General features: G+C 37.6%; 1 long non-coding RNA gene across 4 annotated transcripts in view; it reads right to left on the bottom strand.

Moving 5' to 3' along the window:
* LOC106729935 overlaps positions 1-25,681 on the bottom strand; it is a 303,006-nt gene that overhangs the window by 226,617 nt on the left and 50,708 nt on the right. For all 4 annotated transcript variants that reach the window (XR_004321765.1, XR_004321764.1, XR_004321766.1 and 1 more), the window contains one exon: positions 3,347-3,406. This is a non-coding gene — a long non-coding RNA (uncharacterized LOC106729935). The remainder of the gene's footprint in view (positions 1-3,346; positions 3,407-25,681) is intronic.

Here is a 25,681-nt window from a genome sequence, read left to right as displayed (position 1 = left end):
GCTGTAATTTTCCCCAAATTCACCATGGCCAGGAAACAGTTTACCATCATATCCCTAGTTCCAAGTTCAGTGATTTTCACATAGTCAATTCTCAACAAGCATTTTTAGATGAATGATAAAATAAATTAATGAATCCATAAACCAAATGTTATATAGTGTGTTTATTTGTTTTTGAGGCACTTTTTTTCTTACAAACAATAAAGCTAAGGTTGACATCTAGTAAGTAATGAATCCCAGGGTGTTCTAGCATTTCTTTCTATATAAACCAAGAAAGTACTCCCTTTTGTAAACTCTAATTAAACCTTACGGTATGCTGGTTGGAAACAGTTTTGAAAGCAAAATGTACACTACTGAAATTATATGGGCATCATGGAAATGTTCTTATAGACCAGTAAATTTCAACCTTCATGCATTAAGGATGATCATCATTATCCTAAAATTAACATTTACTATTTCATAAAGGTATCTTATTTTGATGTATTAACCATTGCTTTTCATTAAAAATATTTTCCATGTACTTATTAGACCCGAACCTCTGTTTGATATACAAAGGTATATAAAAAAGTTTCCTTTGTTCAGGGTTTGCTATCTGGTTGAGTAGATATGTTATGTTCCAAAATAGCTACGGTAATATCTGTGAGTATCAAATGAATAAAACATAAACCTACAGGGATTCAGATAAAAGTGATAACTTTATACAAAAATGATGGAAAATCTTATGACAGAAAAAGAATTTAATTGAAACTTAGAAAATGAGTAGGATTTTCATAACTGAATTAGAGAGGGAGGGTAATTCAGGGAGAAAGAATACAATAAATTAAAAAGTAAAAGTATAATCCAACAACATCAAGAAAGTCATAGTAAAAGCTCTATGTAGGAAAATTACTAAAGATAAGGCTGGAAAAAATAGGCAAGAAATGGATTGTGGATGAAGACATAAAATGATGCACTACGGAATGCCAATTTGATTTTGTAAGCGTTGCAGAGCCGCAGAAGTTTTTCACTAGGGAATGTATTACAGTAAAAGTATATACTTAGGACTACTAATTTGGCAGTAATACAGGCAATGGATTTAAGAGGAGTACGGCAGAGGCAGTTTAGGAGAATGTTTGCATTATCAAGGTATGAGGTAATTGCACCTAACTGAAGGTAGATGGCTATAGTATGAGAAGGGACTACATAGTGAGTACAAAGTCAGACGTCTTGGGACTACAATAAAGAGCAGCACAGTGCTGGTCTCATTCAAGGCCCCAGAATTCAGATCAGAGAACACTGGGGCCAGAGTACTGAAAGAACAAGTGAGAAGGCCCAGAATCTGAAAATGGAAACAAGGTCAAGGGCAAGGGTTAGTTACTCCAGAGACGGCAAGATTCCTAAATAGGACCAGATCCAAGAGACATAGCTCAGGGGCAGGATACGAGCATCATTAGCCTGAGTCCAAGGTAAGAAGGGCAACTCAATTGTGGATTTTACAAAAGAGAGGCTGCAAGTTCATTTAAAAAATATAATATTGGACAAAATTTATTAAATGACTCAATTGAACCCAAACCTAAGAGATACTTCTCTCACTGAGGAGTAAGAACAATTTAAAATGATGCTTGAATAAGTAATTGAATGATCATGTTTGTTGTTGCAGTGCAGTACTGCCTGCACACAGTGCCCTACGTGGGCACTAGGACTCGAAGCAAAGGGATGAGATGATGGTGATTCATTGCAGGGAGGTGAAACTCACATGCTCCATGTTAAAACTTAATTCATTTAGCTTTATCAAGTGAAGAATAACTTGCGTGATCTTTGCTATCTGTTCACTTAATTTTCATCAAAGAAAGGCATAATCTATGTTCTAAATCTTATTCAGGTTATGCGATTCTGAGTTTTTTCATACTAGTTTTTCCTGTAGTAAGATTTCTAACATGAAGGAATAAAGATCTTAATAAACCTACATACACAGAGAAACAGAAAAAAATTGTTGAGGTAGTACAGGAGAAAGAGAGGACAGGCGGAAGGAGAGAGAGAGAGAGAGGTTTTGTGTTAGGTTAAACTGAAATCATTAATAAAGATATAATAAAAGCATAATTTGCAAGTATAAAAATATATCTGAGATATAGTTCCTCCTCAAAAGGATACTTTAGGAATATTTTCATTGCTTATAGATTAGGATATCATCACGCAGAATATTATCAAGCGATAATTCCTTTCATCCGTGAGTGGGTTCATTTGAGTTAATGTGAGTTCATCATGAATGTGATTCATAACTCCAACATACAGAAGCCTGACTTCTATGTCACTAAGGGGAGATTTCAGATGCAACACTGTGCCTTTGTTCCTTGAAAACTGTCAGCAGATCCTGAAGAAAATAATGTATGCTCTACTAACTTCTAGGTACCAAGATACCAAAAACAAGATTTCTTTTTGTTTGTGAACTGAAATTTTTCAGTGTGGGAAATCTAACAACATAAGAGTTCAGTGCCAAGAGAATTCATTGATTATTAATGGATCATGGAACTATCAAAAAAAGCAAAAGGTAACTGGGGCAGTAGGTTTCAAATGTGTGGGCATCTACCTCACGTCTACTTCAACCAAAAGCAGAACAGTACATCTGTAGTCACCATCAACACAACTCTACCTCTTTCTGAATTGAAACTCTTACTTGCTTCTCTATTCTTTACACCCACCCAATCTCTGTTCCCCTTTTACTTGTAATCATCTCTACTGTTTGGAGCTTTTGAGAGTCACGTTTCATAATTCTATCAGTCTTTTCCAGTTTGATCTCTACTTTGGTTTTGCTTTTCCAAATGCATTAAGTGTTAGTGTTAACACTGGATGGACATATGGTATACATAAGTGGGGGTGAGGTGCTGTGTATAAAAGAAATCTAGAAAATGTACCAATTTCAAGATGGAATTGTTGCTTTCTTGTCTCTCCACCCCAACATCAAAACCCACCAGCAGCATTATTGTTCAACAAATAGGAGTCAAGAGCAAAAATGTACTGAGTATGAATTGGTAAAGGAGAAAAATCTAATAAACTCTGCCTTAGTGAAACTGTCATCTCCTAACATAGTCACGTGAGTCAGAATCTCCAGTGGAGCTTATTAAAAATACAGATCTACCCCCACAGAGATTCTGTGATTAAGTACGTCTGGAGTAAAGGCCAGAAATATAAAATTTTGACAAGCTCTCCAGGTGATCCTGATGCATGGCCCTACACAGTGTGGTCATTACTCTAGAAATTAAAGAAATAAATACTTCTCTGTCCTAATTTGACTAACAAAGAGTGAGAGCCGAATTGATAGCGACAGAGACACGAGGAATAAAGGTCCAGTTAATTGAAAAGCTCACAGTACCTGAGAGGAAACACAAGGCCAAAATCAGGTCTCTTCTTAGATGTCAGGATCTCAGATTTCCTAAGAAGTAAGAGAAGAAAATAGATTAGATCATGGAGCTAAACAATTTCACATTCCTTACAGGCTGCTGCCATGTAACTAAAATACATTAGGTCCCACTTATTCCCATTTTCACCCACAACCGCCCGCTTCCCCAGTTCTTTCACTACTTTCACTGTGTACTGCTTTACCATCTCTTTCAAACCCAACTGCTTGGTCCTGCTCTCCATATCTATAAGCCTCTATTAGCTTCACTGTCTTCCCTAAGCTTCCGGTTCCAGAGTCCTTTATTTCACCAAGCCTACTGTCAACATTCTCATGTGCATGTCACTGTGGTCCACACCACGTGTTTTACTAAACCCCTCAGCTAAGACGAACCCAATCCTGGTGTCTACTTCTCTGCTTCCACAGAACAGCACTGAATAAAAACCACGCAAGCATACACATCACTGCCACTACAATATATGATCTTACCCTTCAGCTGGGCTTTTAACCTCACAGCAGTCCTTTTATACAGTTCTAGTCAACCCTGCCTGTTTCCTCACAGCAGCTATTCTGCATCTTCACCAGTTTGCTTGAATACCCTGCTAATTTTCCCAACACAAAAAATAAAACCCATCACATATGTGCTACAACTTCCCACCTCCCTGCACATAAATGCCAGCATCTCTAGTCAAATATCCATATCTGTATCCACAGCTGTGCTCATCTCTCCCCCTCCTCGCCTACCCCAGACAAATAAGTGCTTCTATACAAAGATAATGGATCCATCCCATCTTCTCTGAGACTGACTCATTAATTGTACCTCCTTTCATCCTTATCCACCTCCCTTTCTTCATTGTTTCTTCCCCTTAATATTTTCATGACTATCCCATATTTAAAAAAAAATTCTCACCAAATTTGCATCATCCCCTACAATAACCCTCATTTATTTCCTTACTTTCTGTAGGAAATTCAGAAAGTGAGGGTGTAAGCTATTTTTTACATCTTCCCTTCATTCTTTAACTCTCTATAATTCTGCCTTACTACTCCCATCTTCTTACTCAATTCGATCCTGCAGAGAGCAGCAATGACCTCTTCATTTACAAATACGGGGAACAAGGGAACACTTCCGTATGTGTTCTTATGTCTGTGGTGTTGACATCATCTGCTCTTGATGCTCTCTTCCTTCAGGCCCCCTGACAGCAGCCTCCCTGGCTTTCCTTTTATTTGGCTGCCTCTTTCATAGAACTGTGGGTATGCATGCGCTTTTCCCACCACTTACCAACTATGTTACCTCTCTGACCCTAGTTCCCTCCTCACGTAAAAGGGAGATGATAATTATATATACTTTGTTAGGTGGTTGTGAGAATTAAATGACAAAATATGCCATAAGTGCTTAACAATACAAATAGTAAGGTTGACAAATAGTAAGGCAGTGCATTAACGGGTAGACAGAGTGGTATTGATCCGTGTGTTGAATGATGATGATGATGATGATTACTACTGCCACTACTACTATGGCAATTATTATCTTAACTATTCCTTATCTCCAAATTTTTCCAAATGAATCCCTTTTTGTGTTTCTTAAAATACAGATTCCTAGGCCTTACCCCAAACCTAACAAATTAGAATATTTGGAATTGATCCCAGTGATATGTATTTTTAGGAGTTCCTTGGGTGACTATTCTGCTCACTGAATTTGGAGATCCATTGTCTTATCCCCTTCTGTTGGCAGGGAACTTGGAATCAGACAGGATTGAAATAAAGTTTAAGGATAAAAACCAGAGTAAATTACTTCTTCCTCAGCTTTAGCTTTCATGTCTATAAATATAGCTTAATATCAACTACATAGGCTTGTTGAGAAGGTAAAATTAGACGGTGTATATAAAGGGTCTAACACACTGCTCTTTATATAAGCCTCTCAGCAAATATTTATAACGCAGCCCATTTTCTTCTTCAGTCAGAAGGTGAAAACAGTATGAACACAGTAGAGAGATCAAATCCTATCCCACCCTGTGTACCTACCCCCAAGAAGTATCTGTGTAAGTCTTCTACAAAGATACAGCTTTAGTTGCCTTAGTTACCAAGAAGTCCAGTAGGTATGACAATAAATTAGAAGGCAACAGACCAGGAAAAAACTGTATGACAGTAGCTTAGAACCAATAGACCAGGAAAAACAGAATGAAGTTAGAGTGTCACCTATTGTGAAATAAATTTAAAATGAACTGGGACATTTTGGCAGGTAGATCTCATCTAACAGTGAATACTGTTCATGCACTGGAAATCTCCAATGTGATTAGTATTATGTTTGTTCATACGAGAAATTTAAAGGAAGTTCCAGATTTGATCTCTGCCCCAAGGACCTAATATCTGATCGGGTTAAAAGACTAAAACACATAAAAAATTGAGACAAAAATTTAAACCATATTTTTCTATTGAATTAAAATATAATCAGCACTTATCACATGTAAAGTCATACTGTTTACTAGAGGTGATTCAGTTGCTTAAATGTCTTAAAAACAAACAGCCAAGAATGAATCTGTATAGATAATATATGGGTAACCCAAAGAGGAGGAAAAAAGGAATTTCCAAGAGTGGATTAATATGGAAATAGCCTTAGAGATTATCATATTAAGTGAAGTAAATCAGACAGAGAAAGTCAAGTATCATATGATATCACTTTAATGTAGAATCTAAAAAAGTGACACAAATGAATTTATCTACAAAACAGAAATGGACTCACAGACAGAAAACAAATTTATGGTTACCAAAGAGGAAATTAGGTAGGGGGAAGAGATAAATTAGGAATTTGTGATTAACAAATACACACTACTACATATAAAATAGATAAACAACAAGGACCTACTGTATAGCACAGGGAACTATATCTAATACCTCTTAATAACCTATGATGGAAAAGAATCTGAAAAAGAATATATGTATATATGGTCTGTATAACTGAATCACTTTTCTGTACACCTGAAGCTAACACAATATAAATTAACTATACTGAAATTTTAAAAATGGTTAATAAAAATATGATAATAGCCCCTCTCAAGTTTCCATATTAGAATCTCTATAGTACCACACTTATAATTTCTCTTCCAGTTTCACTGTTCTGGGAAGTGTAGGGGTTCTTTGTATGATTAAGTACTAAATTAAGTGCATTAATTTCTCTTTTCAGTAATGAAAGAAAAGAAATATTGCTGAAGTCATCATGGAGTGCTCCATGGAGAATTTGGGAAATGAGATGGAACCTAAAGTAAGGTCTTGGCTGCTGAAAAGAAGACAGGATTGCACTCAGGCAAAGAAAACATCAGGAAAGGATGGGCTAAGACTGAATATGGCATGTCCATGGGATAATGAGAAAGCCAGTATGACTTCAGCAGCCACCTAAAGTCACGTTGAATAGGCAAAATGTGATTACACTTGTAGAGACTGAGAAGCCTGGTAGGGAATGCAGATTTGCTTCTATGGAAATATGATCATTCTTTTCTAAAAATGGCAACAAAACAATAGATAATATTATTTTATTAGTCTGTTCATCACATTCATTCACTTGACAACTAGCCACTGGTAGTTAACAAAGCAAAATGCTAGGCATTGTAGGAAATAAAATTGAGTAAGACATAGTACACTGCTCTCAAACCCATTTAAAAATTAGGACATAAGATCTTGACAAGAATCATTATAATCACAGCAGAATGTAAGTACTACCAGACAGATTCATGACAGTACTATGACAGGAAGTAGGTAGCTTATGGACAGTGGTAACTCCCAATATTCAGATGGGACCTGGGAGGATAGGTGTTACACAGGTGAAGACAGGAGAGGGCTCCCGGGAGGAAAACAGCACGAGAAGAAGCAGTTCAGTTCAGCAAATACTGCACGCCCGCTGTGTGTCAGGTCCTGGATGGGCCGGGCTATAAAGACTTCTCACAGCCTCTGCCCTGAACTGCTTAACACAGTGAGCAGAGCACTTGTTCTCGGGGACATTTGGGAGGTTCCCTTCAGGCAGAGCATTTATATGTGAGAAAGTAATAGAATGAGGCTGAGAAGATAAATTGAACAAATATATTAGTGGGAGCCTTAAATGCCAGGTTAATTTACACTCAGTTCTACTGGGTATAGGTTCACTGACATCTGTGGCTACAGTCTTTAGCAGGGGAGTAAAATTATGACAATTGTGTTTGGGGGAGTCTCAGCTGGGAGGAATGTATAGAATAGTTTTTAAGAAAGACTTTAAAATTGGGAGGCTATTATTACACCAATAAAGTATGGAGAGATAATAGCGTAGGATAGCTGGTGACAGCACAGTGATAGTTAAAGCTGTCACATATCAAGAATATGTTAATGCTCTAGTCATTTGCCCAGAGCTTAAGTGAGTCATCTCATTTAATCCTCACAATATCCTTTACGGATACTATTATTATTCCCAATTGACAGATGAGTAAACTGAGCACAAAGACTAATAGTAAGGAGCATGCCCCTGATCCATAACTAGCAAATGATGATGGCAGGTTGAAGCACAGGCAGTCTCCAGCAACTGTACTTTTTAACCTCTAGCTATAGAGTCAAAAATAGTTACAAAAATTTAACTTGCATGTCTAAGTAAAAAATAGTTCAATTAACAAATATAAGGAGGTTTAAGTACTTTTTTTTCACTTAAAAACTTTACTAGTTTAAAAAAAATATATATCATCCCTTTACTTAATCAGACTCACTGAAAAGGTTATTGGTTTTCAAATTCAATAATAGAATTTTAATAGCAGAATATATCTCAGAGAATATTTATCCCTACCTTACAACTTTACAGAAGAGGGAATTGAGACCAAGATTAAAGGACTTGCCCAAAGTCAAAACACAAGTTAGGCATCGAACTCATATTAAAGTTCATACCTCCTGCCTTCTGGCATACTATAATACAGTACCCTGATTTTACCATACAGAGAAGGATATAACACTTCTATTATGTTTTTCACAGCAAATATGGAAGACCATAATATTGAATCACAGAGGGAGAAGTTTGTACTTATAAGTTCCAGAAATATATGTGACTGGTTGCATGCCTACTAACTCAAAGTCACAACAGTAAGTATGTTAACAATTAAGCCCAATTTTCATTTTATTTTAACAATTCTAACAGACGTATTTATCTGCAAGAGTGGATTTTCAGGCAATGACGTTGAGTAGGTCCACTACTGTATTATAACAAGTCTGCAGTGAGCAAATAAACCAAAATCCTTAAACTACTTGTTACCTCACGGTGATAAATATCAGGATGCTTGAGGGTTGTTTTGATTGGGGAGGTGGGGGAATCACCAAAGGTGTCCAAGTTTGAAATGCATTACTGTCTTGAGTGTACATCTTTTCAGGAGAACTCTGATCTCGTTTCTTAGCTCATTACCAGGTGTATCTCCCTTGCAGCAGCAGAGTCAGCACTGATAGTAAAAGTATAGCTGGGCCAATTTGCTCTTATTTACTTTATGAGTCATTGCCAGACTCAGAGATATAGAACAAAAGGAAGCATAGCCTTTTCATGTCTTTTAAAACTGAATGGCACTCAATGAAATATCTTCCTAATATTAAGTATGTAAGACAATGTCCTACATTAATGTAGGACCAAAATACCTTGGAGAACTCTGTGGGTTCAAGGTTAATGGAATGCGCCAAGAGGACTACCATAAAGGACAAGCAGAGAGGCCACGCTGGGAGCTCAGAGAGCAGTGGTGCAGGTTTCTGTGTCAGGAGCAAGTCCACATAACACCTGAGAATATTTTGTCAGTTATTTCCCCTTAACCCTCCCTCTTTAAACCCTTAACAGATTTAAAATCATAATAAAGGGAGTTCAGAAGTAAGAAGAAAATATAAACCAGTGGGGTTGTAAAAAAAAAAAAAAGCTTGATTCGCTTGGAATTCATTGGATAAGCAATTGATTAAAGATGAATACATTAACACAGAGTTCAAGTCACTGGAGAAAATAAGAGATAAAAGAAACAGCTGAAATGGGGTGAAATGAAGAAAAATGAAGAAAGCAAGTAAAAATTTAAAAAGTAAAAGAAGGGAGAAGAAATTAAGCTGACAGGAAGGAACATACGAAACGCAGCTGTGATGCTCATTTGCTCTTCTTTTAAAATGTAAATTACCTCTGATTTTGAAATCAAGGTCTTGATATTTTCCTGTGGAAGTATAGCCATATACACTCTAAATAGTCTCTTCTACAAAGGAGAGAAAATTAGAAGAGATAATGTAGTTTCAGTGTAAGGAATTAAAAAATAGTCCTAAAAACCTATAGGCATTTCAGTGTAAGTTGTCTGCAAAAGACAACAGCTTTAAAACCCTCCAAATTTCCTAGCCTGATGTAGGCACAAAGAGAGCCAGAGACTTGGTTGCCTGGCAACCGCGCTCTTCACAGGCAGCTGGGGTAAAAGAAACCCGCCGGTGCCAAATGGCCTTTCACCTGCTTCGTTAAAGGGAAATCAGAGTGAAAGAGTTACCTCGAAAGGTGCAAAGGCCCCCTCGAGAAACAGAGGCTTCAGAAACCTTTCTCTAGCTTCACTTTGTTTGAGGAGTTACTTGAAGGGGGATTTCTAATGCCTCAGTAATAGGGGCGCTTTTTCTCCCCCTCCCTCTCCTCTGGGTGCCATTCTGGATGGAGCAGCCTGCAAGCTTGCTGTTCTGACATTGTATGCAAGGAAAGGGAAACCACGTTTTTCTTTCTTCCACCACACTTCGATGTAAAAATAGTTATTTCTAAAGTTGTTCCTTAATTATGAATCATGAATATACTTTATTAGTCCTAGTGTTATCAGAAAGCAAATCTAATGAAAAAATGGGGAGATGTTCACGGAAAGTCATCACTAAAAGAGCTACAAGAATTCTTCCTTGTTTTCAGAATTTAACTACCAATTTGTAGCCAAAAGTATTATATATATATACGTATCTATATATCACATAATTCACCTCCCTACTCCACCTCCAGAGTGAAGAGAAAATACAGTTTTATTCTCCACATGACTTCCCCAAGGCAGTCTTTTGTGATAGTCAGTAGCTATAGAATCATCCAGAAGACTTTTGGTCAGTGACGGTGAAGAGATGTCAAGTAGCTAAAAAGAAACAGGGAACAGCTGATATGCACTCCTAACACTTCTGCCAGAGATCAAATCAATTACTACAGACTTGAGTTAAAGTAGATAGCAGGAGAGTAATTTTGCTCTAAGTTGGAGATACATCTGCCCAAAGTGTATGGCTTTCCCCGTCTCAGGAATGGCTCTGGGGACATTCACTGACATTACTTGTCTAATCTTATCTGAAAAGTAAAAGGTCCCAGAAAATGCAGTATGTGACAAAATGTGAAATATTTGGTCAACCGGTGGTTCTTAAGTAATTATTTCCGTAGATTATTTGCTTTTCCACGACAGCTAGAGTGTTTCTGTATAATCTATTATTAAATAGCTTTTTTTAAATAATCTTAATTCACAATGTTAAAATGGAAGATGATTTTTTCCTTTATTTTGAAAATCTGGTACCATATATTCTTTTGGGGAAAAGCAGTTTAAGGTAGAAGGTGAGACCCTGAGGCCAGAGGTTGGCACACAGGTTTTTAACCTTGGCTATATGTTAAAATTACCCGGGGAACTTTAAAAACACAGATTTCCTACTGGCAACCCCTCGCCTTCTGGGCTCCAATCTTGATTTCCCATCTGAGTCAATTCTGTATGAAACAGCATCAATATGTGTCCATAAACTAATTTAATTTAGATTTAAAAGTTTAAAAACTGTTTTATTTTCTGGGAGATGGACTTTAGGAGGCCAGTTTGCAGAAAAAAAAAAAAAAGAGCACAGTGTTTAGTGTTCTTCATGCCTAATTGCTTTTGCCCAACACCTGCTTCTCTTTAGTCACATGCTAATGCTGTATCTAAATATTAATGTCCGAAAAAAAGTTAAAGAGGCAATTAATGTTAACAAAAACATTCTAAATTATGTAGAAGTGTAGGCAGTAAAGCAAATGGTAGCTCTTACTGTTAGCATCCAGCCAGGTTAGACTTTGGTAGCAGAGGACCATAACACCTATACTGCCACTGTACAACTCCAAGTGCACACAATTTACTTTATAGAAAAAATGTATATAGGCTGAGTTATTTTTGCCAGAAAAACCAATACGTATTTTCTTAATGTGTCATTTTACTTTCTGATAGAATTTTTAGAATGTGTGTTATAATATTATACAGTCCTGTGTGCTCCAACATGATTCACTGAGAAAGCCAAACTATCGCTTTAGTGGAGTTCCTGACAAAAATGCATAACCTGAAACTAACAATAATGAAACATCAGAGAAATTCAAATTGATATTATGCAAAATAACTGATCTGTACCCTTCAAGAATTTAAAGCCAAAAACATTTAGTATGGCTGAGATCTGTTTCAAACTAAAGGACATCAAAGAGACATGAAAAACAAATGCAATCCATGAGACTGGTTTGGATCTTGAATGGGGAAAATTAAGAAAGTGTCTTCATCTTGATAACTATATCGTCAGTAGCTATGATAACACGTTTTTAGGAAACACAGTGAATTATTTATAGGTAAAAATTCACCTAATTTACCTTCACGTGATTCAGAAAATATAATAATAATATGCAACTACATAGAGAGTAAGCAATAGGACAAAATGTAAATAAATGAATCTGAGTATAGCTTACATGGGTATTGCTAGCTCCTTGTACTATTCCTGAAAATTTTCTGTAAGTTTGAAAGCATATCAAAATAAAAAGTTGCAAACAAACAAATAGATAAATATATGCTAGACCCTATCCCCACTCCATCCCCCCTAAAAAGCTGTCCACTGGAGATCAGTGAGTCAAAAAGAACAGTACAAATTCCAGTGTTTCTAGCTCCAGGGTCTTTGGAAGCTAGTTCTTAAACATAGGACGGAAAAGAGCGCCTCTCTCGCTCCACTAGGAAAAGTCCCTGAAGGTAATACGCGCCGTCATCTCAAGTCTGGTTCTAGCTTGTTTGATTGCAAGAGTAGGAGTGAGGAAGCAAGAATCAAGCTGATTATTCTTTCACCTTAGGAGAAAAATTCTTTTATTGTTGGTGAAACATTTTTGATGCATTTTTTATAAATGATAAGGAAAACTTTTTCTAAAGTAGCTGGATATTTGTAAGCCTACAGCTATTCTGAAGACTCGCAATGCACACAGCAGTTCGGGCACTGTCTATCACTAACTGCGTGAGGTTTAAGCATTCTGTTTAATGAGATCAAGATTCTTTTTGTTTGAGAAGAAAACGGACTGAGTTTGCTGGGAATGGGTCCCAGGACACTTACATCCTTTTCCTTGCTAGAAAATTTCCTCTTCTATTCATTTATATCTTGTGGTCTATAGCCTTTATGTGGTAAGTTATAGCATGTCTTTCAGTAATACACTCACTAATAAACTAAGATTAGAATTCAACTCTTGAAGGTAGTATTTATAACGAAGTGACACTGAAAAGAATATGTATCTTTCAGATAAGCCCTCAGTAACCCTTTGAAAAAATCCATAATAATAAATTATCCATTCTTTTCCAGATGTGCAATATATATTTGAAGTGACACTTTCTGTCATTCATTAGATATAAAATGCCTAAGATATAAACTTTTCATAAGTGGACATTCACATAGTCTTGTCATTAGCTCAGGCTAGTCTCGTGGGATGAAAGACATTCTCACTAATATAAGTCAATTTTCTTACAGTTGATTAAATGTTTCTGAGGTAAAACACTTAATTTTCATTGGAATAAAAATTTGTATTGGACATCTTATAATTATATCAACCTTTATTATCTCTCTGATTGTCAGTTTCCTCATGTGTAAAATGGAAATGATGAATGCTAAATGGAATAACATATAAAGTGCTTGGTACAATGTCTGGCACATAAGTGCTTAATAAGTGGTATCCATATATGTAGTTTATTTCATATTAGACAGCTTCAAGTTGAGAATACCAGACTGAACACATGCTTATCAGCACCAAGATCAAGAAACAAGAGATCTCAGAAAAATTTTAGCAGATAGAGCAGTAAAAACACATTGGTAGTTAGAGTCTCAGGCTACTGGCATGAAGAGGGGAATGTTGATTAAAAAAATGAGCTGGTTTTCACTACCAGCCCTTTCAGTACCGCAGCAAAGCACAGGATTCAGAAGCATTTGATAGAAGAGGGCAGAAAATTACAGAAAACAGGCTGTGGGGGAGTGGGTGGAGGAGGGAGATGGAAGGTAGCTTGAAAGTCTATGTCCAGCCCCCTCAATTCTCCTCCCCAATTCCCACACACGGAATACAACTCGTCAAGTATCCCAACCCCAAGGGCCAGAAACTGAAGGTTTAATCGCTGGTAACAGATGAAGATAAAATCACTGGAATATGAGGCACATAGTAGACCAAGAATGAGGCACATACTTAAAAATAATTATTGAACTACTGTATACATGACAGACTGATTTCAAGACCTCTGCCCCATCCTATGCAGATTACTAAAAACCACTGGTCAGGCCCCAGGCAGAAGACTGGAGATTTTTTTTTTTTCCTGTAGATACTAAAAGATTCCAGAGATAGATATCTCTCTGCCTTGAAATTTGGGGGCCTGAGTGTCTGTCCATCATTGGGCCAGTTTCACAAGAGTGTACTACCCATTATAAGCAGAGAGATCACAGAACTTCCAGCCAAACTTTGGGGGCCTTGTTGTTAAATAAAAATAGTCACCAGGAATCATGGAACTTATGCAGAAAGCCTCCAGCATATAAGAGGGAGGCCAATAAGCAAACCCAGGAAAGAAATTCAGAGGAAAGATAATGCAGGAAATGCAAGAACATTTCAAAATTAAACACAAAATGCAAATTAATACATCAGAGGGACTGAAATTTTGCATCAATAAAAATGGATGATATTTAGAAGGAAAAATTCTTAGTTAGCATAGTTGAAACCAAAATTTCTACAGAATCTCAGAAGCAAATAAATGGCAAGAAGATGAAAAATGTAAGAGAAAAGCTAAAACTAAGAGAATCAAATCAAGAGCTCAAATAACCGACTAATACGAGTTTCATAAGAGACTAGAAGGAAGGTCATGGGCATAAAAATATTTAAAAACAGACTTTTTCAAAACTAAAGAGTGTACATTTACAAATTGAAAAAACCAAAAATTACCAGTATAATTAATTTTTTAAATATCCAAAACAAAGCATATTGTCATGATATTTCAGAATACTATGCTAAAGAAATAATCCTAATCAATAATAGTGAAAAGAGATTACATTCAAAGAATGAAAACCACAATTATTTCAAACTTTTCAAAATCATCACCCAATGATTTAGAGAGAAAATAATTTTTAATCTAGATTTTTTTTCATTTAAGGATAAGAGTAGAAAACAGATATTTTCAGACATGCAAAGATTTACAAAATTTTCCTTCGCTTCTTAGGCAGCTGTTGGAAAGGAGTGTATAATGAAAAATATATATATACACAGGCATTTCTGCCAGAATTTGACAAACTGTTTCCTTATAACTTAAATAATAGCTCATCTATATAGAAAAGAAGGGAGACAATCTATAAATGAAAAATCAACAAAATTTTAAGCATTATTATTTAAAATTATGAGGTAATCAAGATAGAAAATAAAAAGTGATAAAACTATATGGAAAGGGGAAAAAAGGAGGAAGATGGTAGAGGTGAAATAAAATTTTGTCACTCAGAGAGAAGGTCATAGATAATGTTGAAATTGATACTCAAAGATAGTTTATAAACATACCTTTATACGCCTATAATTGGGAATTGGATCTCTAATGACATACCTGGAGACACTGCCCATTTCCCATCTTCCCATGGAAGCCCAGTTCTAAGAGAAGATGAGCAGATCAAGAGAGATGTTTTAAATTACACTGAGTTGTCAGAGTGTGTCCATTAAGCACCATGTCTTAAATACGGGGAGCAAGAGCCCAGAGGCATTGGAGGCCTGTACGTGAAGTAGACCCCCAGGCTTCTTGCCTGCCAACACTGGTGACTCCATCTCGGTCAGGATGTGGAAGAGAATTCAGTTCACCCACTGGCTATAGAGATTTGCGAGCAAAGCAGAACTAGAGTAAATACTGAGAAAATGCTAACACTTAGAGCACGTGATACTGAGTGTGGTTCAGCTCCACCCCGTGTGCAGGCCCAGTGGATCCTCAGCAAGGATATCCAGCCATGTCTTTCTCTTCAGGAAGCCCAAATCACCAGCTGGGGCAAAGGACGGCTGACCCTGATTACAGGTGTCACTTCCACCCATGCTGCCATCAAATCTCTTAGAAAATCTGGGAGACACAATAAGTGGGGTGTGCTGAAAGCCCACCAGTCAGTTAGATAAAGCTACTTGCTTGGTGGACCTAGGCACAGGCCGCGAAGCAAGTCTTCCTGGAAAAACCTCCAGTTCAAAAGACCTAAGGGGAAATTTTATATCTGAGACCTAAGATTACCACTCACCATATTCCTGAAACAGTTCCCTCAACAGTCCCTGATGGAATTGTGAGAATTCTCTGGATCCCGTGTTGGCTGACAACTGCAGAAAGCTCTTTGCTATTATCAGCCAAGCCACAGATGTCTGCAGAAATAAGCTTTTCTGTGAGTGACATACCCTGCAAATACCAAGCTTTGTGAGTGAGAGGCATCTCAGAGGGGACGCCTGCAGGAAGTGGCTTCAGATAGCACATCACAGTGCACTTTCCTCAGACAATGTTACACACACTCCACCCACATCATCCTGTACTGTCTGCATGAATCGGAGGAGAAGGAACATTTTATAATCAAATATGAACTATAAGACATGAAATATGAGATTCATAACTTGTGATTCATAGGTCTGAGTTCTGTTTGTCCTGCAACAATATAGATATTGTTAGTTTTTAAACCAAGGATCTTGCGGAGAGATCTATCACGAACATGGTAGATTTTATTTCTCTAATTGTAACTCCTCAAGTCTGCAGTAACCTGTGAGGAGGAGCAGGAGATCCTGCAAACTGCTCCAATCTTAAGAGCCAAGTTTTTCTCGGGTTTCAGATTATGTCCATGTCGTCCTTGTTTCAAGTTTAAACCCTGACCTCTGAGTAAGATTATGCTTTATACTTCTCTCTCTTTTTCTCTCCCTCACCCTCTTTCCTTTTGTCTCCTCCTGATCTGTGTCTCTAGACACTGATCCCTGCCTGTATGCTGAGAAGACCCTTCCACTCCACACACCAACCCTTCCTTGCTTTCTCTCTGCGTAGCTGGATCGTATAGCTGTTCCAGAGTCTAGCTCTATTATTTATCTATTGCTGGGTGATAAGTTATCCCTAACTTGGTAGCTTAAAATAACAATAGCAATTATCTCACAGTTTCTGTGGGTCAGGAGTGCAGGTGTGGCTTAACTCCCAGGTTCAGCTGAGAAGAATCCTTCCTAAAGCTCACTTACAGTACTGTTGGAATGACTCAGTTCTTCGCAGCTGCTAGACTGAGGCCTCACATCCTCATGAGCTGTTGGCCAGACGGCCTCCCTCGGTTCACACTACGTGGACCTCTCCATATTGCATCTCACAGCACAACGTTGCAGCTTGTCCATGGGTAAACGAGCTACATTGCACAAGAGCATGCCAGTAGGAGACAGAGGGCCAGCAAAATGGAAGTCACTGTCTTTTGTAATCAAATTACGAAATTTGATTACAAAAGACATATCCAATTAATTTTGCTGTATTCTATTCATCAGATAGATGCAAGTCACTAAATCCATTTAGAGAAGGAATTACCCAAGGGTGTGAATACCAAGAGGTAGGGATCATCCAGGCTCATTTCAGAGACTGCCTACCAAGCAGGCTTACGGTGAGGGGGAGGGGAAGTGTTTTTAGAGATTGGAGGAGAGAGAGCTGAATGTTGGGAACCCTGTCAGAGCTGCCTACCTTCCTGGCTCTACCGCTCGCAGTATAAACCAACATCTGTCCTTTTCTGTCTCCTTCAATCCCACACCCTAGACTCTCACTTTGTTCCTTCCATAAGGTTCTATACTCACTAAATTCTTGGTTTTAACTATTTGCTTGATTGTCTAATTTTCTGTCTTGCCCAAGAGCAATAACTAACATTTACATCTTGGTGTGCATACAGATAACAAAGCATTTTCCTGTAAGGAATCAGGTTTCAGGAAGAGATATAACCAAAAGGCAGAAAAGCAATGGTCAGAGAATTAGAAGCATCCAGATAATGCAGGATCATAGTGACGAGTAATTTCAAACATTCAGTCAACCTTGTGTTTTCCACTTAAAATTAGAGTCACCAATTCACCACTGAAGATCTATGGTACTATTTGCAAAATGCAATTTTGTCATTTGGTGCTTTTAGTAGGTTTAGTAAATTTGATACAGTTGATTACTGTAATAAACACAGAGGGTTGTGAAAGTTGTAAATTTTAAATAAGAAAATATCACATTTATTTTGAATATAACCATAGAAACTGAATTAATTATCAGGCCTCTTTGCTTATTAAGGTCAGGTTCTGACAGTGGTTGCTATGGTTGTGTCTGATGGCTTTCATTGACTGCATAACAATTAGAAACATTTTTCCTGAAAACTGATTTTCCTGGTAACCAGGAACTGAAGTGAATTCAGGTCCAGCCACCTTTTGTACTTTGATCCGGCATTTTTTCACAGTCGTAGTCACAGTAACACATAAAAATCAATCTGCAGAAAATGCTTATTTATGTCAAATATGGATTTTCCAACAAATAGCTTATGAAAACACCTTTCATGTAGATAATAACTAAGAGTAAAAGTAGACTGTCTGATTCCTGGTAATTACAGCCTTACGTTGCTTTAATCACCAGTAAGTAGCCTGTCGTTAAGACACTAACAAGGCCAGAGCAGGTCAGGATACAAATGGTGGCTCAAATGAGGAGATAAATGGGAAAAAGAAGAGATAGTTCTTTTATTCCGTCTTGTGTATTTCCCCCTCCACCACACCATGCTGCAATGATTGGGGTGTCTTTCCATTTGGGTAAAGGTATTTAAGTGACAGCTGATGAACAGTGCGTTTGTATTCTATGAGCGCTCTCTCACAGATTTGGATTACATAGAGATGAAAAATAGCCCATACGGCTTTTGAACAAAATGAATGTCTGCAAGCCCCGAAAATTCTAGTGGAAAGGTTGGCATGCTAAAAGGTTAATTAAAATTTGACTCTGCAGGGTGGATACTTTTATTTATAGAACCTTCGGCTGATTTTCAGCAGCCATGTTTTCTTCTAATTAAAATAATATGATCCGCTAATAGCAATCAGCCTTAAAGAACTGAATATTTTAGAGAAGGAGATGATTCATAGGTTTTTCAATAACCATTCTATAGTAGGTGTCTCCACTAAAGAGCACATAAAACATTTGTATTCAGCCATTGTCTGGTTCAAATGTCAGGAAATACTAAGTTGGAAAAAAATGAGAAACGAATTATTTAAAGCTGTCTAAAATAAGTCACTGATATCATCATGTAAATTTGATATTTCCCTAAAGGTTCTAGAATCATTCTCTGACATGGCATAACTCATAAACTCTGAGAAAGTGGGCGATTAGAAGCATTATTTTTAAAATGGGAATTCCCTTATATATTCACATACATAACACACACCAGCAAAGAAGCAATAGTTTGTCATGGAAACATTATGTACACATTCAGACAGCTATAGAGATAGATAGATATGTAGACAGATAGATAGAATTGTCTCATCATTATAACTTCCCTGAGATTAAGCAACCTTTTCCTCAAATCATTGAGAATGATTAAAGCACTAGATTAAAATCCCAAGTGGAAAATATGAATTAAAAGCTTCACATAAGGACAGTAAAGCTTAAAAAGAAAGAAAGAAAAGGCACACATCAGAAATGTAGATTTCCCTGACATGTTGACTCCCACCGTGGCAGAAGCAACCAATCCATCCCCCAACTCCTTGCCCAATTCCTCTTTTCCTCTTCTTCCTCAATAATAAAACCTTTGAATTTTTAGCTGGGTATATCATTTTTTTTGAATTAAGACTATATATTGCCACCTCCTAGGAAGCTAACAACGACCAACAGCTCGGTTCTAGCCAATGAACTGTAAGTGGCAATGGGGTCTGCATTTCCTGTGATGTGTCCATTCTCTTCCCTCTGCTGGCTGGAACACAGAGGTACATGCTCTGGCCACAGAAGCCTTCAGAGGTAATGCATGAATCTGGGGATGCAGTGCTTGTAAGACTGCGCAACCAAACGAAAGGAACCTGGGTCTCTAATGTCATGGAGGGTCACATAGGCCTAGATTGCTCTATCTAACTTGTGCTTTAAGAGAGAAAGTAGTTTCTACCTTTCAAATGCACTGTTGTTTTGTTTTGTTTTCTTGTCTTTTTAGATAGAACCAAATCCCAATTAAATCACTCTCTAAGATGTGAATTTATTCTAGAGAAACAAGTCAGGCAACAATTCCACCGTTTGAGATTATACGACTAAACTTACAAAATCGAAACAGGTAAGTCTCCATGGAGAGGCGTAAGTGCACTAGACCCATTAATCACAATGTCCATGTCCATCAGAATCACCTGGAGGGCTTGCTAGAGTACAGCCTGCTGGACCCCACCCCAAAAGATCTGACTCAGTACATCAGGGTGGGGCTGAGAATTGCATTTCTAGTAACCTCCCAGGCAATGCGGATGCCACCTAACTACGGAACACACCCCGTTTCTCACTGCCCCAGAATACACCTCCACTTCTAACACATGCAAGACAGAACTGTGCCTTGCCCTATCTACCGTCAGGCTAGTCTAATTTGTAAATGTCGTGCAAGGCCACATTCAACATCCTGCAACACCACACCATTCACCTAACAAGCTCCAGACCTTCATTATTTTAAATTGATTATAGCTTATAAAAAAAATACTGAAATGAATATAATGCAAAGTCATGTTTTTATTCATTATTTACTGTAATAGACTTATTTTAAGTTCCACTTCAGAAATCAGGTAAAATATAAACAAATTATAGAATAGGTTGTAGGGGTTTTTTTTTTTGGGGGGGGGGGGTAATGTGATTACAAATAATTTGTTCCCAAGTCACCTGGAGCACTTATTAAAAATGGAGATTCTGACCCCACAACTACTAAGTCGGAATACCTGAAGGTAGCTTCTAGGACTCTTTATTTAACAAGCTCCCCAGGGGATTCTTATGAACCCAAAGTTTGCTCACTGTTGATCTTGTTGAAATGTCATCAGAGACACTAGTTTAGACTTGGGGAGGGTATTTTTCAGCATGACTGAGCATGAAACAAACAGCCAAAATGACCTCCATAATGCTGCAGGCAAAAAGCTTGAAACTCACTTGGAGTACCCAGAGAGTAGTTGATGGCGTGAGATAACAGGCAGGCACCGAAAGAAAATCATCTAAATAATGGAATCCTTCTACTGAACATTGTCTTTGAAAAAGTTTTCCCACTCAGATTCATACAAGTATATGAAATCCATCCATCTTGTCACAAAAGGTATTGTTCTATAGAAGGCCTTCTGCAGAAAGCACTAGCAGAGGTGTTCATATTGAGGAGAAAGCAGAGAAAGCCACATCCCTATTTATTCAGCATCACAGAGACCTAAATAGTAGGAAATAGATAAGAAATAAGACATACAAACGGCCAACACATATATGAAAATGTGCTCAGCATCACTAATCATCAGTGAAATGCAAATCAAAAGCTTAATAAGATGCTCCTCACACCTGCTGGGGTATCTGTTATCAAAAAGACAAAAGACTACAAATGCTGGCGAGAATGTGGAAAAAAGACCCCTTGTGCACTGTTGTTGGGAATATAAATTGGTGCAGCCACTTTGGAAAACAGTATGGAGGTTCCTCAAGAAATTAAAAACAGAACTACTATATGATCCAGCAATCCCACTTCTGGGTATATGTCCAAGGGAAATGAAACCATTATCTTGAAGAGATACCTGTACTTCCATGTTCACTGCAGCATTATTCACAATAGCCAAGGATGGAAACAATGTAAGTCCACATCAACAAATAAATGGATAAAAATAATTTTATGTATTTAGTGAAATATTATTCAGCCTTAAAAAATAAGAAAACATTGCCATTTGCAACAACATGGATGAAGATGGAGGGTGTTATGCTAAGTGAAATAAGCCAACAGAGAAAGACAAATACTGTATTGTATCACTTATACATAGAATTTGAAAAAAAAAAATTTTTAAGTTAAACTTGTAGAAACAGAGAGTAGAAAAGTGGTTGCCAGGGGCTGGGGAGTGGGGGAAATAGGGAGAGTTTCACAAAAGATTACACACTTTAGTTATAAAATGAGTAAGGTCTGAGGACCTAATGTATAACATGGTGATAACATGGTGATAACACGGTTTTATATAATTAAAATTTGCTGAGAGGGTAGAACTTAAATTGTTTTCACCCAAAAAAAGGTATATATGTGAGGTGATGGATGTGTCATTAGGTCAATGGGAGAAATCTTTTTACAACGTATATATGTATCAATTTATCACATTGTGCACTTAAAGAATATTACCGTTTTATTTGTCAATTATACTTCATAGAGCAGGAAAAATTTTAATCTATTTTTTTTAAACAGAAATAAACAGAGCAGTCAAAAAGCCTATTCTTCTTCCTTAAAATCTCTCCAACCCACCTATGAATACTGAGTTCCACTCTCATACCACAGATTAGTCACCATTGAGTCCCTCCTGGACTTCTGCAGGTGCCTCTTCCTGGCTTTCCTCTCTCCAGTCCTACCCACATCTTATCAATCCTTCCTGGTGCCACCAGGGAATCAGATGGGAATCAGATCATGACATTCTACCACTTAAAATCTTTTTGGGCTCCCCATGGTCATGAGGGGGAAGTCCAAGTTCCCTAGTACAGCAAGCAAACAAACAATGCCCTTCTCATCTTTCTCATGCCTCCAACTTCACCTCTCTCCATCCTCCTCCTCTCACTGCACCACATCAAACTACTTGTAGTCCCTCTAATGTGTCCCACTCTTTCATCTCCAGGCTTTCCCCTCCACTTGGAAAGCCCTCTGCCCAAATCTCTACCCACCCACACCTTTTCTCCCTGGATAACTCCCCCTCAGCTGTCAGAACTCAACCCAGTACCACTACTTTTTGGAAGTTTCATCTAAAACCTCCACCCTAGCCTGGTTTTCCATCATTGTTATCTCTGAAGTCTGACTCTGTCTCTGTCTCTCTCCCCTTCCCTCACTCTTAGTAACTTATTAATGAATAAAATTACTATTTCCTAGCCCCAAATTATAAACTATAGACCCTAGCAATGGGAAACATTACTGAACCATAATTCATCCTTGATACACTTTTCTACTCAACCATGTGGTTACAAGGAGTATTGCACAGTGAGTGATGTCCGGAGGAAAGCTAAGGAACAGAGACTTTTCCTTGGTGCTCACTCCACCCAGGCTTCAGGATCCCTGTGTTTTTATGCCCTTACTCAACCAGAACGCTCTTATTCCCACAAGACCTCATATTCTGGGTGTTTCTTCTTGAGCTCCTTAATTTGAACTCCCTTCAAAACTTGTCTATTCTAGAGTCAACCTCAAATTCCCTACTTAAAAAAAAAAGTTCATGCAGATATAAGGAAGCAGCCAGACAAACGTGGCATATGGACCTTAGAAGTAGAGGCAGTAGCAGAGAACGATTCATACAGAAAGTGTTGACTCTGAGGCGGCATTACTGGCATTACCCTATCGATGGTCTCAGCAGCATTCTAGCATTCAGTACTAGTCAGCCCCTTACCATAGCATGCAGCCAGCCAGCCTATTATAAACAGCCCCAGGCCAGGGAGAAATGCAGTTTACCTAATTAACTTAGATGACCCAGTGTCTCTACCTCCCCTACCTCACCTGCTTTCCAGGTTTCTGTTTTGGCAAACGTGCTGCCCTGGCTCAGCTCTCCACTAAGTGCTCAATCCTGGCATGCAGTCTTGGCCCCTTTCCACCCATGCATATCCTGGGTCTCAAATACTCCATCCTGTTTGCTGCCTGGCTTCTCTGTCTTTCCTCCACTTTCATGATTTCAGAAGTTTTATGCCTCACGCCATGATGGGTAATGAAGGGTTTTCTAGCTGACCCTTGACCATGCCGTATTTTAAGTTTTATTTGATTTTTGGTCAACTCCATATATTTCATGCCATATTGTGGACTCTGCCTCTCTAAATGTTCCAAGTTAAAAGGATCTCTTCAGGTGCTGGTGAGTAGAGATACCGGAACTGAGTAGATGAAACCATCAGATTGAGGAACCCCATAATGAGGGGTGCTTGGGCATGGTTCCTATTAGGATGTTATCTCTTACAAATACCTTGTGGATTTCTTGATCTACCTGTCACCTGGCCCACCAGGGCCTCTTATATTATTCTGACAATATTCATATGGTGGTATTAATGTGACGTACGGTTTTAAATTGCTTTAAATGTTTGACCAATTTGAATTTGAGCTACATTTTATTATCATCATTGTTCATTAACTTGGAATTATAAAGTTCAACTTTGCATTTATTACTGAGATTTATTTCACTGATCCTGTTGCAAAAAGAGTACTTTTCTCTTTCTAATCCCACAGAGTAAAATATAAACCTACATGATGAATGGAAATATTTCTCTCATCATACTGGTCACCCGCTTAGCAACTTTCCTCTCTTTATAGTCTATACTTTGAAAAATTTCTTTGTTTTACAGTTCAAAGCAAATTCATCATAGAGGATGCCAGCTTAGAGCAGAGGGCAATAAATGCCTCTTTATCCAGAGACCGGGAAAGGCATTAATTATAACAGAACGGTGCAAATTTCCCTACTCTGCTTCAGAAACATCTCTCAGTTCTTTTCCACTGGGATACAGTCTAATGTTATGCATTCATACTTTGGCCCGTACTGTTGAAAAAGACGGTAATAGCTAGTGATATTCCTCAGGCTAAATCTATCAAAAGTTTATCCTAGCAGAATTGACATGTGACAGATTTAACCAGCAATACACCCAACTTTCTTTCTCATTCTCTCTCCATCTCCCTCTTTCTCTTTCTCTCTCTCTCTCTCTCTCTCTCTCTTTCTCTCTCTCTCTCTCACACACACACACACACACACACATAGAGTAACTATCCAGACCTGATAGAATATTAAAATAGGGATTTAGATGACCTACACTCAAGTGTAAAATCAGAGAATTGACTGTCAAGGAAACTCAATTTTCTTCTTTCCTTCTTGGAACTAGGAAATTTTACATTGCTAAAACAATCTAAGTTTCCTGGTGGTATTTTCTCCTTTTTATCTTACTTTTGACAGTCAAAATCCCAAAGTAAAAGAAATAAGGTAAAATTTCTACTTGCTTCTTTCCTGGTATTTGAAGGAGATGTTTTAAACGCCCATTGTCTCAGCGGGGCAGTATTCCAAGGTGGTCTGTCTGTCAGGCTGGTTTGACTGTTACTAGTAAAAGCTGTTCCTCGCTGTTTTAGTCCTCCTTCTATTTATAATCATAGGGAGAGCCTTACTGTTGATTGATCAAATAAATATTTTTGGTTATATTTTCATTAGGGAAAATATAAGTTTATGTTGAATTACTGAATCAAAACATGAAATTGATTGATAATTTTGCTTAATTTCTTTTCACTTTTGTGATTAGAACTACTATCCCTTACTTTTCTTGATCCCACAAACACCTTGATTTTGTTAATATTTCTTTTTTTCCCTACGTTTTTGTCACATCTGTATAAGTTATTTTCAAACTTCAAAACAAACCTATGCCTGTGAATTCTGTGAAAATTAAAAAAGGTTTTCAGTAATGTCTCTTGGAAACTAAATGCTAATTCCCGCATTACAATAAAAAATCTCAAATGATTTAGGATCTACAGAAAATAAATACAAGCATAGAAGATTCTCTGCTCTGAATATGCTAGTTTAGAAATGTCTAGTCACTTAATCCAAGTTCAAGGAGAAATTTTCTGTTCCCATTTCTAAGTTCTACAGTGAATCCAATTCCATGTGAGTTAATTTATAGGGGATAAAACTCCAGTCATTGGGGATCATATGAGTACCATGAAAAGAAAAGTTAATCTAGAATAATACCTGATTAGTGATAATTTTTTAACCAAGGATTATAGGTTATACTTGTGTCAAAGCTTTTAGGAATTTTTTCTGTGGTTCTATAATGTTGGGAGAAGACTGTGAACCTATCTCTTCTTCTCCCCATACCTTCCCATTTCCAAGATCAGTAGGTAAATAAGCCTCCCATTCATTGTGTCTGAGACTAC

The sequence above is a fragment of the Camelus ferus genome, chromosome 8 (genome assembly GCF_009834535.1).
Source record: "Camelus ferus isolate YT-003-E chromosome 8, BCGSAC_Cfer_1.0, whole genome shotgun sequence".
In the NCBI taxonomy this organism is placed as follows: domain Eukaryota; kingdom Metazoa; phylum Chordata; class Mammalia; order Artiodactyla; family Camelidae; genus Camelus; species Camelus ferus.
This window is presented reverse-complemented; position numbering and strand designations above follow the sequence as displayed.